The 13944-nt window shown below is 37.2% G+C and overlaps 1 pseudogene across 1 annotated transcript; it reads left to right on the forward strand.

Annotated features, from left to right (window-relative positions):
- The first annotated feature begins 11533 nt into the window (after positions 1-11533).
- Positions 11534-12436, forward strand: LOC105549486 (annotated as a pseudogene). Its single transcript, XR_001007600.1, has one exon. The product of XR_001007600.1 is annotated as a 40S ribosomal protein S4, X isoform-like (transcript).
- Positions 12437-13944: the final 1508 nt, after the last annotated feature.

Below are 13944 nucleotides of genomic sequence, written 5' to 3' on the forward strand. Positions count from 1 at the left end.
ACTTTTTCAGAGTGTCAGATTAGACTAAAGCCCCAATATTTTATCAAGCAAGTAAACTGGATTTTCTGATATCTACAATTGAGTTGGAGCGATGAGGTCTGGAATATGAATTTTCTGTCTCTGAATACAATGCTTTGTCCATTGAACTTGACTTAGTAAAGAGTTTCCTAAGAGGGATCAGCAATTATTACTTGGTCAATATATTATTTCTTTTATTTCTTATGAACAATACACATCTATGAATTAATTGACCTGAGCAACAACTCTATGAAGTGGTAGATACTCTTGCTATCACCATTGCATAAATGAGGCAGCTGAGTCCCAGAGAGTTTAAGTAACTTGCTTATGATCACCAGTGTAGCCCAGCTTCAGAGTGCATATCCTAATAGATAGAACAAAGGTTATGAGAAACATTGACATTAACAGGTAATTCTTTTAAAATGTGATAAAAGCAGGAGTACAGGTTGCTATGGAAGCATGCACCCAGGGACTCAACGTATTCAGTTGATGAGGCTTCCCTGAGAAAGAGGTGCTCCATGCTGGGTCACGAAAAATTAATATGAAAACTGTCCACTTCAACCCCTAGATAGACTTCAAGCTACTGAAGAGTGGAGTCCTTTCTGCATGTCACAGGTACCTATTATATTGCTGGGCATAGAAAGTATGAGAAGACATTTATTGAATGAATACATAAATTAAAATGTTAAATGTCTTCTATGAGCTCTCTCAGAAGCTTTTACTTTATTAGTCTGTGTAACAATCCTGCAAGGCAGTTATTTTTTCTTCTCACACTACTCATTGAGAAATTGAACTTTGGTTCATTTGTGGACTTTTGTGTATTTCAAATTTCCTTGCTGTTCCATTGCAGTCTCAGGATTGACTCACAGCTCTTCGAGGGATCAACAATTGTTTCTTGATCAATATATGATTTCTTAAATGATGAATTAAACCATCTTGATATTGGTAGACTGTCAGAATTTTAATAAATTTTCCAAATGTTTTTTAACATCCCAGGGCACTTCATGTAACTAACCATTAATACCTTAGGCACATACTTCCTTTAATTTCATATTTACAAATGAATCTTATCTCCAAGTATTGTAAATAGGGAATTCAAACACCTGAATAGCTAAGGTGTTACAAAGGCAAAGTCCATTACCCATTCTCATCACCATACTTTGAATATTGTTAAAATATAAAACTACCCCCTTATGAATTCTTCATAAGAATATAGATTGGTATTCCAATCTATACTTTCACTTTAGTTATCCTTCCACTTTCCTTCTAGGCATCCACATAACTCACTCTCTGACCCCATTTACCTTACCAAGATCCTTTACCTCATTAAGTTCTTTCTTTTATCAACTCTCTCCTAATTTTATTTCTTCCCCAGTGTAGACAATACTGATGATATATCATGTCAAATTAGTTCAGGCTAATAACTGGTTTTATTGACTTTCAAAATCTCATCAATGACTACTTCTGACATTTGAATTTTCTGCTCTTACTCCAGACCTTGTGAGTGCCTTTCAAGGAAATTTTACTCTTAGGAAGCAAATGTGTGCTGTGGTGAAAGGTTATCTAATCTCAGATGGACCCAGCGTCACTAAGTAACTGTGTGACTTGTTCACCTATTTCTTCCATTCCCTTAAAGACCATTCCAACCCTCAGATATTTTAAAATTCTCTACTATAACATGCTTCTCACTCCAAAACCACAAGTAAACTATCGTGTGTGTCACTGGCAGAGGAGGTTACTCCTACTTGCATCCTTGGTTCCCAGATTCATGTGTTTCAGTCTTCAGGGACACAGTCCCTTGTACTGGCCATTTATGAAAAGAGTAAACTGTTTCTTGAATGTAAAAATTGCAGCCCTGCAGAATGTCTTGCCTGATGTGGCACCTTAGCTATACTTTTCAGAGCCATTCCAATATTCTTACCTGCAGAGTGAGCTTATCTATAAGGCACAATAAGCACAGTGCCTAGGGCCCACAGTACTTAGGGCTCCATGAAATGCTTTAATTTTAATATCTTTTAAAATCAGAAGAAACAAATTAATATAATAATGAATATATAGTCAGGAATCTAATCTTGACTATATTCATATTTATACTGACAAAATAATAAAATATATACATATACATGTGTCTGTGAGTCTACATATTTTTTCTAATGGAGATAAGTATTTCGGGTCCAAGATAGTCATAATGTGGTCCTTTCCATCTGACTGGCAACTTCTAGGCTACCTGGTATGTAGATGGCAAATGGGTGACATGATTTTATACTCGCTATCACATCTCCCTTCCATAAAAAGAGACTGTGATCAGAAATGATGAAATGAAGGATATTATAACAATAAATTCACTCTGTGAATCCCCAGATAATGGTGTTGGCTTAGGAATTATAAGCACCAAAGGCTAATCTACCCTTAAAATATGACTCAATCCTAGTGACGGGTAGGTCTTCTCAAGGGATAATAGCACACTTTAGTTGCTGACAAGTCAGATGATTTGTGTGGCTATAAAAATACCAGCCTTGAAGAAAAGAAAACCATGATTTTGGGCTCATGTGTAGCCTGCATCCCTATTGCTCCACTCTTAAGTGACTGGTGCAAGTATTGGGGTGGTCAAGGTCAGAGGTTTGGTGCCCTCCTGTATGAATCACTATAACTCCTGGTTGCAGTGAACTGTTTGTGGCTTAATGCTCAAAGATTCACACACTGTGTCCAATCTGACAGGTCTAGCCACATGCCTTTATATAGACATTTTTGTACCTGATCTTCCAACATTGTGCCTTCCAGGTGCCTCCTCAACTAGCTAAGCCATTCGTCAGTGCCCAGAAGATCATTTATGTCCTTACCTGAGTCTACTGCTTTCTCCATGCCAAATTCATGACCAAGTGTGCATCTCGAATATATGTTTCTTTGTAGAACTTCACTTTCCCATGATCTTTCACAGATACCACAAGATGGGATGTCCTCCGTGCATTTCTGGCTTTTGCGAACATATCAGGTCAGACCTGAGTGTATGTCCTCCATCAACAAGGCCATAGAGGTTGAGGGAGAGCTACTAGTGCAAACTTTTTGGGTGACATGGAGATCTGGGAAACTTGATATAATTTCTTTTGTGCATTCTGGATTTGACTAATGTCTGAACAATCTTATGACCAGTGCATCATGGGCAGTTGTTTTTTACTATAGTCCTTTTATGTCATGGTTAGGTGCTCAGTTTCTAACAAGGGCCAAGTTCAAGTTTTTGACTGTTTCCTGGATAGTGAGTACTTCTCTGCTGAAGATGGTGTGACCTTGCTCCTGAAATGAACCTTGCTTTTCATGAGCCCTGCTGGTCCATGAAAGCTGAGATGTACAACTCTTTCCAGCTTCACTTCCAGTGGCATCCCATTGATAGCTTGAAGCTGGCCATGACAGGAGTATGTACAACATGGACATTGGCAAACATTCCAGATAGGATCTTTTGATCCCCACAGAGCTAGTTTACCAGTGTGCCAATGAGTTTTCTTAGTCACTCTTACTGGAATTTCCCCAAGAAACCAAACAGCATAGCTCTGTGCCATTCACATCTCTATGCTCTAGTGCCTGGTCCACTTCCAGAATTTCATCCTGAAGGGCTACTTCCCAAGACCACTTCTAATGTGAGCTGCCTCAGCTTGGGTTTCTCAAGAATCTAACCCTGAGGCAAAAATTATAGTGCAAGTACTTTTCTTTGTTAGGTATTCCCAGGAAACACAAGAGAGTAGACACAGGGAAGGAAAGAAAACCAAAAGCCAGTAAATGATGTGTTATCAAGCCTGTTACCACTGTGGATGCGTGGAGATCATTCCTTCTGGGGAATGCTTATAAACTGTACAAGATGTACCTTAAAGTTATTCCAAGTTAGGGCAGGGAATCTGGGATATAATAAACCAACTCCCTGTACATTACTGGTTAAGGGCTGCTTCTGGGAACTCATTACTTTGTGTACAGGCAGATTGCATATCCTGGCCCAGAAATAAACCCTCAGGCAACAGTTCACAGGTATTCATAGTTAACAAACTAAGGTGAATTCTGAGGGTATACAAAGGCACCAATAATATTTATGACAGGAAGTAGCATTTATTTTTCATGCATTTTCTTTTATATATGTGGCAAATCATTTTCATTCAATTTCTGCAAACTCTAAATTAAGCCCTTGGGATCTCAGCAAAAGGAAATCTTAAAACAAAAAGAATAATGTGCCAAACAATACAGGTCCTCTCAAGAAAGAAACTCCATAATCATACAAGATAAAGAACATCAGTGGCAGGAAAAGTGGCCTTATGAAGAATCTATACCCAAAGGATTCTTGTTAAAGAATAAATATTAAGTTGTATCAAAGGAACTTTAGAAAAGGTATTAACAACTGCAACTCCCCAAGAAATGGGCCTGGATTTAGATCAGAGGACTTGCTTTTCAAACATGCAACCACACACTAACAAAAAACAAAGTCCTCATATTTATTTGGATTTTAGAGGTTTTGACAAAGAGTATCAAAAATGGAAAAAATCTGACTTTGGGTGACTTATTTTTATAGTAAATGCTGACGGATTTCCTAAAAGATCTGAAGTAGACTTTGAATTTTTCACTATGAATTTTCAATATTAATACAATTAGTAGAGAAGGATAAAAAGTTATCCAGTCCAGATAGGTAAAAAGATTTTAAAAATTCCCAAGGTCTATTACCAGGATATAAATCTGTTTTTCTTAATTTGGTATGCACTCTGTATGTATGTATATGTGCGTATGTGTGTGTGTGTGTGTGTGTGTGTGTGTGTGTCAGAGAGAAAGAGAAAGAGAGCAAGCCAGAGAAAAGCAAGATTATTTTCTCTTTCAACATAAAGAGTTCTTTGTATTACTTCAGATTTTTCAACTGAGGGAAGTTTTATATCTTATATTTGATACTGCTCCAGTCTTTGCACCCTTTCATGTAGGAAGGAGAATCTCTTGTACATGGAATCTATCTTCATTTCTCCATGTGTATCAGACTTTTCTAGTTGCCATTTTGTCTAGCTTCAAGCAGAATTTGTTGAAACTGCCCTTCCGTGGACTTACTTGTAGTTTTAGAAAGTTGATTTTGCTCTTTATTGCTTTCAGTAGAATAATTTATGTTATTTCCATAATTAGCTTCACCCCTTTTAATTTCCGCTCACTGTCTTAGCAGCTCATCTATGCTCAGGATGAACCTAGAGAAAACACAAGTGCTGTGATCACAGTGGCTTTGTGAGGGAGGGACACCTAACTAATTCCAGACATCTTGACATAAAGATAAAAGTAGGAGATAAAGACATACATATTTTCCAGCAGCAAGAATGCTTGGGCGAAAGCACAGAGATAAAAGAGTGTCTGTTTGTGAATTAGAGGAAGTTTATTTTTACCCATCATGTTTGGTGCATAAAGAGAAGTGAAAGAAGTAAGAAGGGCTGGGCGCGGTGGCTCACGCCTGTAATCCCAGCACTTTGGGAGGCCGAGGCGGGCGGATCACAAGGTCAGGAGATTGAGACCATCCTGGCTAACACGGTGAAACCCCGTCTCAGCTAAAAATACAAAAAATTAGCCGGTCGTGGTGGCGGACGCCTGTAGTCCCAGCTACTGGGGAGGCTGAGACAGGAGAATGGCGGGAACCCGGGAGGCGGAGCTTGCAGTGAGCCAAGATGGCGCCACCGCACTCCGGCTTGGACGATGAGCGAGACTCCGTCTCAAATAAACAAACAAACAAAAAGAAATAAGAAGACAAGAGAAATTGGGGGCAAGATTATAAAGAAACTTTAATATAAGTCATAATGGAAAATAAGACCATAGATCCAAACTTAAAGTTAGGCTCTTCTGGTTGTCTGAATTAAGGAAAAAAATTAAGAGGGTCTCACTGAGCAAAAGTTGGGTGATTCTACCCCGCAGTTCCCCAAAACAACAAAATGCAGCCTTCCTTATATACAGTGGGACCCATTCAGAAATTGGATTATGATACTCATATAGGGAGTTCTTCCAATCACAGGTTGCCAAACTTAAAAAGGTCCTTTGAAGTGGTGCTGATAACATACATTTCTAAGCAATCACACTATTTTTCAAATCTATTTTAAAAATCAGGGTCCTGGCAGTTTTCTGAGTTGCTAGCATTCTTTGGTTTACATTTCATATTGATCTGATTTTATGGTACAGAATTCTTTACAAATTCTGAGAAGTATAATTTATTTAGATTATTTTTGTAATACATGATGTACATATTTGTGAAGTGATAATTTATTATATTGATATGATTTGTAAAGATAAAATCAGTGGAATTGTGATATAGCCTTAAACTCGCTTTTCTTTATGCTAGAAACATTTGAAGTATTGTCTTCTAGCTAGTTTGAAACATATAATCGATTACTGGAAACTGTAGCCACCCTAATTATCAAGCACTAGGTCTTATTATTGGAAGCTTGATTGGAAACCATTGTTTGTGCATATATAATATAACATTTCTAAGATTTTGTATGTTGTAGATATGACACACCTTAGTTAAAACAAAAACAAAAGTATGTAGATTCAATATTTTTGTGGATATTATTCATTGTGAATTTATCTTGTAGAATTCATATGAAAACACATTTGATTTTAGAGCAGTTATACAAATTACAAAAGCCTGATGCATTCAGAATCAAATAAGCAGAAATAAGCATAGGAAAGATAACCTTGAGCCCATACTCTTTCATGGAAACTTTCTAAGGTATAAAAATAAAACAAGCCAATAGCATTATAGAAAATGTGATATCCAAATAGAATTGTTTATAAATAGAATGTTTTACAAAGTTTCCATGAGGCATCAGCTGTTCTTTAACCCCTTGCATGTTGACATTTTCCAGCCCACTAGCTAAATTAAGGCTTAGGAAAAAATTACCTATGCATTGTATTTTTATGTGACTGTTAATCTATTTTTATATGCTCTGGACATACAGCATCAGTTCCAGTATAAACGTATCAAAAGATACGCACGCCCTATACACACAACACATGTATGTGGGCAAACGTAAGAAAGAATATAAAATGCTTCTTTTACTTCTATGTCGCAGAAAAAAAACTGTAACAAAACAAAAGTTTAATATGAGTAGAGTGAGCCAGCCTGCTTGGTTTTCTGGATTTGTTGCAGTTTAAGCTTATTGTATTAATCTGGTTAAAAATAGTGCCCTCATATATGTGCTCAAAAGTGTCCCACTTTAGATGATCAATTCCATGGCAATTCCAAGTAAGAGGCAAGAACTGATCAGTTATTTGTGAGTTACTATAGCAGTCAGAGGAAGCTAGATTAAATATGTTTGAATGTATTTGTTATCTATCAGAGAGAATTCCATTCAGTTAAAACCAGATTTCAGGACAATTAATATTTAAAGACTGTTTCATCTGCCCAAGCAGCAGTATCACTCTTTTAAAATTAGCTATGTATTATTATTTTTCTCTGCCCATCTATTTCTTTCTCCCTGTTACACACACACACACACACACACACACACACACACTCCAGTTGTAGTTTGATACACAACAATAATTTGGCTCGTATCATTACAGTTTAGTAAATATAATAAGCCTAGAAACAAGGAAAACAGTCTTCATTTTTCATATAAAAATGCCAATCAGTTCCCATGATCCTGAAGCAAACACCTTTGTTACTTCCTCTTCACAATAGGCACAAAGAATAAACAAAAAACGGTAGTTCTGGTGAGAAATGCTTTTCTGGCCATGAATGTTCAAGGGGGAAAATGAATACAGGCATTTCTTTGCAAAAGCATGTTAATGTTAATTTTTTTCCCTTTTCTTACATTAATTTAAATGGATCATATATACTTGTACTTGAGGATACACTCACATATACCCCACAATCAAAATGCATTAACATTTAATATAACTTTAATTATTGTAATTTTTCCAAGGTGTTTGATGTGTTTGTATAGTGTTCTCTTGGTGTTTTGTCTTGTCCTTTGTACCTGCTGTATATGCCTTAGGAGATGAAAACGTGCTGATTACTTCTCTGTGATAGTTTGATGATCACCCTTGAAGTCAGGGGAAAAAAATTAAATGGTTTGTTCCCCAAAAATCAGTTTCCTCTTCAGATGTTTAGGAAAAATGATTCCAAAGTCAATCTGAATAGAAATGTTCTGTATTTTTTTTTTTTTTAGTGGCTAATGGTGGATTGGAGAGACCCCTTTTTGTGTGTATGAATTTAGTGTTTAGGAAACATTGTGTATGTAGAGCTCACCATTGTATCAGGCAATGCTGGAAAATTCAACTTGGTGTCAGAAATATAAACTAAAATGTCAAGAACCTAAGATGTGCAAAACGTTTGGCACTTCCGCCACTCGCAGAAAAGACTTTTATTTTGGCAGTGCCCCTAAAATGACTATTTTTACAAAACCCATAACACATGCAAAGAGCACAGATGTTAGATTTAAGCAGTCAGGAGTTCTAATCCGACAGCTCCTAACTTACTAGCTGTGTGCCCCTGAAAATATTTTTCAGATCCTGTGTCACTTGTAAAATGGTTCAAATGAGTTATTGATGTCAAGGTCTCATTACAATACCTGGCATATAGTAAGGATTCCATAAATGGGGAATATTCTTTGTGGAATATTTCTGAATAGAGAGACTGTCTGTCATACATCTTGCAGTGCCCCCTGCCCCCCGACCTTGGTTGCTAAAGGAGCTTGTAATACAGAGAATAGCTAGAGCTTGTCACCCATTCAAGATTCTTTTTTACAAGTCAGACAAGTCAGTGAATCAGTACTCATTCATCTTCAACTTCCACCTGCAGACAATGTTAAACTGACAAGCATGTCCCTCTCTTACCCTCCTCGTGGACAAACTGACAGGTCTCTAAAACAGTTTCTATTTTCTCAAACATCTGCTTTTCCTATAATCATTATAATTATTTTTGCTGGGCAGATGTGGATGTGACCTTGGCTTTGGGAAAGCAGATTTCAAAATGTTCATAGAGAAAAAATAGGTATGATCCCACGGCAGAGAGATTCTTAAAATATATATATATATAATTCTGATTTTCAAATCACAATTCCAATGAGAACGAATTAGGGACAGAAGGATTAGTCATCACAGCTACTAGATAAATTCTGAAAAACTTTTTAGAAGATAATCCAAGCACAGACTGACCTCATATTTTTTAAAAAAGATAAATTTGAGAGGGTGGAGGTGAAATAGAGTCAGAGAAAAATCCAATAAAGTCCAAAAATTTCCAAAGGAGAATAATAAGATTTTAAAAGCATTGCCTAGAAGCTGATGTCAGTCTCATATATGACAGAGAAAAGGCAGAGCCATTAAAACTGAATTTTATTTTCAGCCCTGTTAGAAAAGATTATAAATAAAATGGAAGGTACAGAGATAAATTTAAAATGCCTGAGAGGAAGACATAGTAACAGCTGATCAGTTTTAATTCAAGTAGTTTCCTAGAATGCTCATAATAATTGTAATAGTAATAATAGTAAACACATTGGGTTTGGTATCTGCCAGGCACTTTTCTAAGGGTTTTACATGTTTAATATTTATTACAACCCCATGAGATAGGTTTTTTGTATTATCACCAGTTACATGAAGAATTAAAATACAGAGAAGTTAAAACAACCACAATTTACTCAAAGTCGTGGAGTTTGAATGTGTCACAGCTGAGATAGTGTAGGGCTGTAAACAGAAAATTGAATTTCCCACCTTTTGTTTATTTTGAATGGGATAAAAACTTTTCCCCAGCAGACTTTTCCCGAATCGGGTCTTCTTGGTACTTGACAGAGATGATAAGACCGCCATAGATTGCCTTATATCAAGCATGACATTCCTTAGAGCAGAAGATGAGCCCAGCACCCTCAGGAACAGGTGCCCTCTTAAAGAAGGTGAACAGGATCCTGGGTAGGCAGTGAGGAAGAAGGAAGACAGTCTCCAACAAAATGTCCTTGCTATTTTTAACAGTGAGCATTAAATTTAGTTTTCTGGAATTTAATAGAAGGAAAGAATACAAATAAAGCTGAAAGATTTGATAATTTCAGATAATGATTTCTTTAGTACAAGAGTTACTCGTTTTTCAAAACAGAAATGGAATTTTGTTTCTAATAAATAGAAACTAAGAGGCTGGGTTCTTTAATTTTTTATTTTCAAGTTTGGTATGTTTGCACTCTCTTCTATGATAATGATTCTACCAGTTTAAAATGTTTATGTCTTAATGTAATACTCATTAACATCTTTTTATCATTCTTTAGTTATTTAGGTGAATAATCAATTACCTGGATTACATCAATATATTATCCTTGTACCTTTGTATTGATTCTCTTATGTATTGTATTTCTAATGTTTTGAAATTTTGACTGATTTCCAGACAATATATGGGTTTATCTCCTTAAATTCTTCAAATAGGGCATGGCTCTTATTCATGAACTCATTTTTTCCCTCCCCAATAGCCCTCAATGATCCCACTCAAATAAATATAAATAGATGACATGCACTGCTTTTCATACTTCTGTCTGAAACCCTCCACAATTATGCTCCAAGATTGGATGTACTGATTTCTAGATGAGTATAAAAAGTGAGCTTCTGGCAGTGTGATGATTCCTCAAAGAGTTAAAAACAGAACTATCATTTAACCCAACAATTTCATTACTGGGTATATATCCAAAGGAATATAAATCATTCTACTATAAAGACTCATGCATGTGTATCTTCACTGCAGCAGCATTTACAATAGCAAGGACATGGAATCAACGTAAATGCCCATCAATGACAAATTGGTTACAGAAAATATGGTGCATATACACCATGGAATACTATGCAGAATGAGATCCTTTTGGGAACATGGATGGACCTGGAGGCCATTATGCTTAGCAAATTAATGCAGGGACAGAAAATCAAATACTGCATGTTCTTACTTATAGGTGGGAGCTCAATGATGAGAACATGTGAACACAAAGAGGGGAACAACAGACGCTGGGGCCTACTTGAGAGTGGAGGATAGGAGGAGGGAGAGGATCAGAAAAAAGTAACTATTGAATACTAGACTTAGTACCTGAGTGACGAAATAGTCTGTATAATAAACCCTTATGACATGAGTGAGAATTTACTTATATTGCAAACCTGCGCATGTACCGCAAACCTAAAATAAAAGTTTTAAAAAGTTAGCTTTTGAATATAGATGGAAAAATCTTCCATAAAATATTGGCAAATCAAATTTCACAATATATAAAAATAAGTATAAACCATGACCAAGTGGGATGTATTTCAGATAGGCAAAGCTGGTTCAACAATTTAAAATCCACTAATGTACCCTATCACATGAACAGGCTGAAGAAGAAAAAAAAATCACGTGATGATATCAATAGCTGCATAAAACACATTTGATGAAATCTTACACCAATTCGTAATAAAAACTCTAGGTAAACGAGTAATAGAGTGGAACTTTCTCAATAAAGAATATCCACAAAAATCCTATAGCTAACATCATATACAATCAACTCAAAACATGCATGTTGAATTTCTACGCGCACCGGAAGACGGAGGTCCTCTTTCCTTGCCTAACGCAGCCATGACTCGTGGTCCCAAGAAGCATCTGAAGCGGGTAGCAGCTCCAAAGCATTGGATGCTGGATAAATTGACTGGTGTGTTTGCTCCTCGTCCATCCACCGGTCCCCACAAGTTGAGAGAGTGTCTCCCCCTCATCATTTTCCTAAGGAACAGACTTAAGTATGCCCTGACAGGAGATGAAGTAAAGAAGATTTGCATGCAGCAGTTCATTAAGATCGATGGCAAGGTCCGAACTGATATAACGTAGCCTGCTGGATTCATGGATGTCATCAGCATTGACAAGACGGGAGAGAATTTCCGTCTGATCTATGACACCAAGGGTCGCTTTGCTGTACATCGTATTACACCTGAGGAGGCCAAGTACAAGTTATGCAAAGTGAGAAAGATCTTTGTGGGCACAAAAGGAATCCCTCATCTGGTGACTCATGATGCCCGCACCATCCGCTACCCCGATCCCCTCATCAAGGTGAATGATACCATTCAGATTGATTTGGAGACTGGCAAGATTACTGATTTCATCAAGTTCGACACTAGTAACCTGTGTATGGTGACTGGAGGTGCTAACCCGGGAAGAATTGGTGTGATCACCAACAGAGAGAGGCATCCTGGATCTTTTGACGTGGTTCACGTGAAAGATGCCAATGGCAACAGCTTTGCCACTCGACTTTCCAACATTTTTGTTATTGGCAAGGGCAACAAACCATGGATTTCTCTTCCCCGAGGAAAGGGTATCCGCCTCACCATTGCTGAAGAGAGAGACAAAAGACTGGCGGCCAAACAGAGCAGTGGGTGAAATGGGTCCCTGGGTGCCATGTCAGAGCTTTGTATGTAATTAAAAATATTGTGGCAGGATAAAAAAACAAAAAACAAACAAAAACAAACAAAAAAAACACATGCATTTTCAGGGCAACACTCAGCAGCACCTGGCCGGGAATACATTTACTGTGTGCCAGAAAAATGGGAAGAGATTTCACGGTTGGTCCAAATGGGAAGATACAGAGTTCAGCCATAGTTATAGTAAAGACACCTTGGTGAACTCCCTGGGAATGTACTTGAGGTCCCAGAAAAGCCATGTTTATGAGTAAGGACAGTTTTCTATATATCAATTTAATGCGAAAATTTCTCCTTTTTTTTTTTTCTTTTTGAGATGGATGGAGTCTTGGTCTGTTGTCCAGGCTGGAGTGCAGTGGTGCAGTGTTGGCATGCTGCAACCTGCACCTCTCAGGTTCAAGCAATTCTCCCACCTCAGCTTCCTGAGTAGCTGGGATTACAGGTGCCTCCCACCATGCCAGCCTTATTTTTGTATTTTTAGTAGAGACGAGGTTTCACCATGTTGGCCAGGCTGGTGTTGAACACCTGATCTCTGGTGATCTACCCACTTTGGCCTCCCAAAGTGCTGGGATTACAGGTGTGAGCCACCACACCTAGCCTCTCATCTTTAATAAAGTCTAAAACCAAGACGTGACAGGTCAAGTTGACTCACTGGCAGTCTAACTGCCTGCCAGAAAAAAACTTGACAATAATTATAGGAAGATGACATAATACAGAACATCCATAACGTCCCACCTACAATATCCAACAATCAATTAAAAGTACTATATATGTGCAAAGAAGTTGCAAACAGTAATTAACAATCAAAAGACAAAATGGATAATAGAAACAGGCTCAGTGATGATCCCGTTACTGGCAGTGTGACTTTGGGAAGCTCTGAGCTTCAAGTTTCAACATAGAAAATACAGTTAAATGAAATGAAATCCTGTAGATTTGCTGTAAGAATTAAATTCATTAATTGTATGTGGAAGTGAATTATCATGATAAAGTTCCCTATTATATGATTGCCACTAAGGAACCGCACAGGAAACAATAAAAAGGAAGAAGAGATTCTGGTCTAACAGCAACTTATTCTTAAAAATAACTCAGTTTTAGTTGCATTTATTGTAAGAGAGACAATATAGTTTATTAATTAAGGGTTTGATAGTCAGAACTAGCTGTGAGCAGATTTCTGAATCTCTCTGACCATCATTTTTCTCAAATATAATTGAGAATTATGATGGTACCTGTCTTGAGGGTGTTGAGACACGACTGGAGAGTAGAAAACATACAAGAGGTTAGCATAGTTCCTGAATAACTGAAGCCAGCAATGTGTAGACTGCTAACAGAAGCTTTACGTGTTAAGAGTCTAGACTGATAGAATTATAATGTTCCAATGACAAGCAGTAGTAAACCCCAATGAACTATTCTGAAAGTAGATGACATATTTAAAAATGTACACCGACAGGCTTGTCTGACTAGGCAATAGGAGTAGTTGAAACAACTGGAGATGGTGACATTGGAAAATGAAGAATACAGGGTGAGAAACATTTG

This window comes from Mandrillus leucophaeus, unplaced genomic scaffold, assembly GCF_000951045.1.
Source record: "Mandrillus leucophaeus isolate KB7577 unplaced genomic scaffold, Mleu.le_1.0 Scaffold1, whole genome shotgun sequence".
Classification (NCBI taxonomy): Eukaryota; Metazoa; Chordata; class Mammalia; order Primates; family Cercopithecidae; genus Mandrillus; species Mandrillus leucophaeus.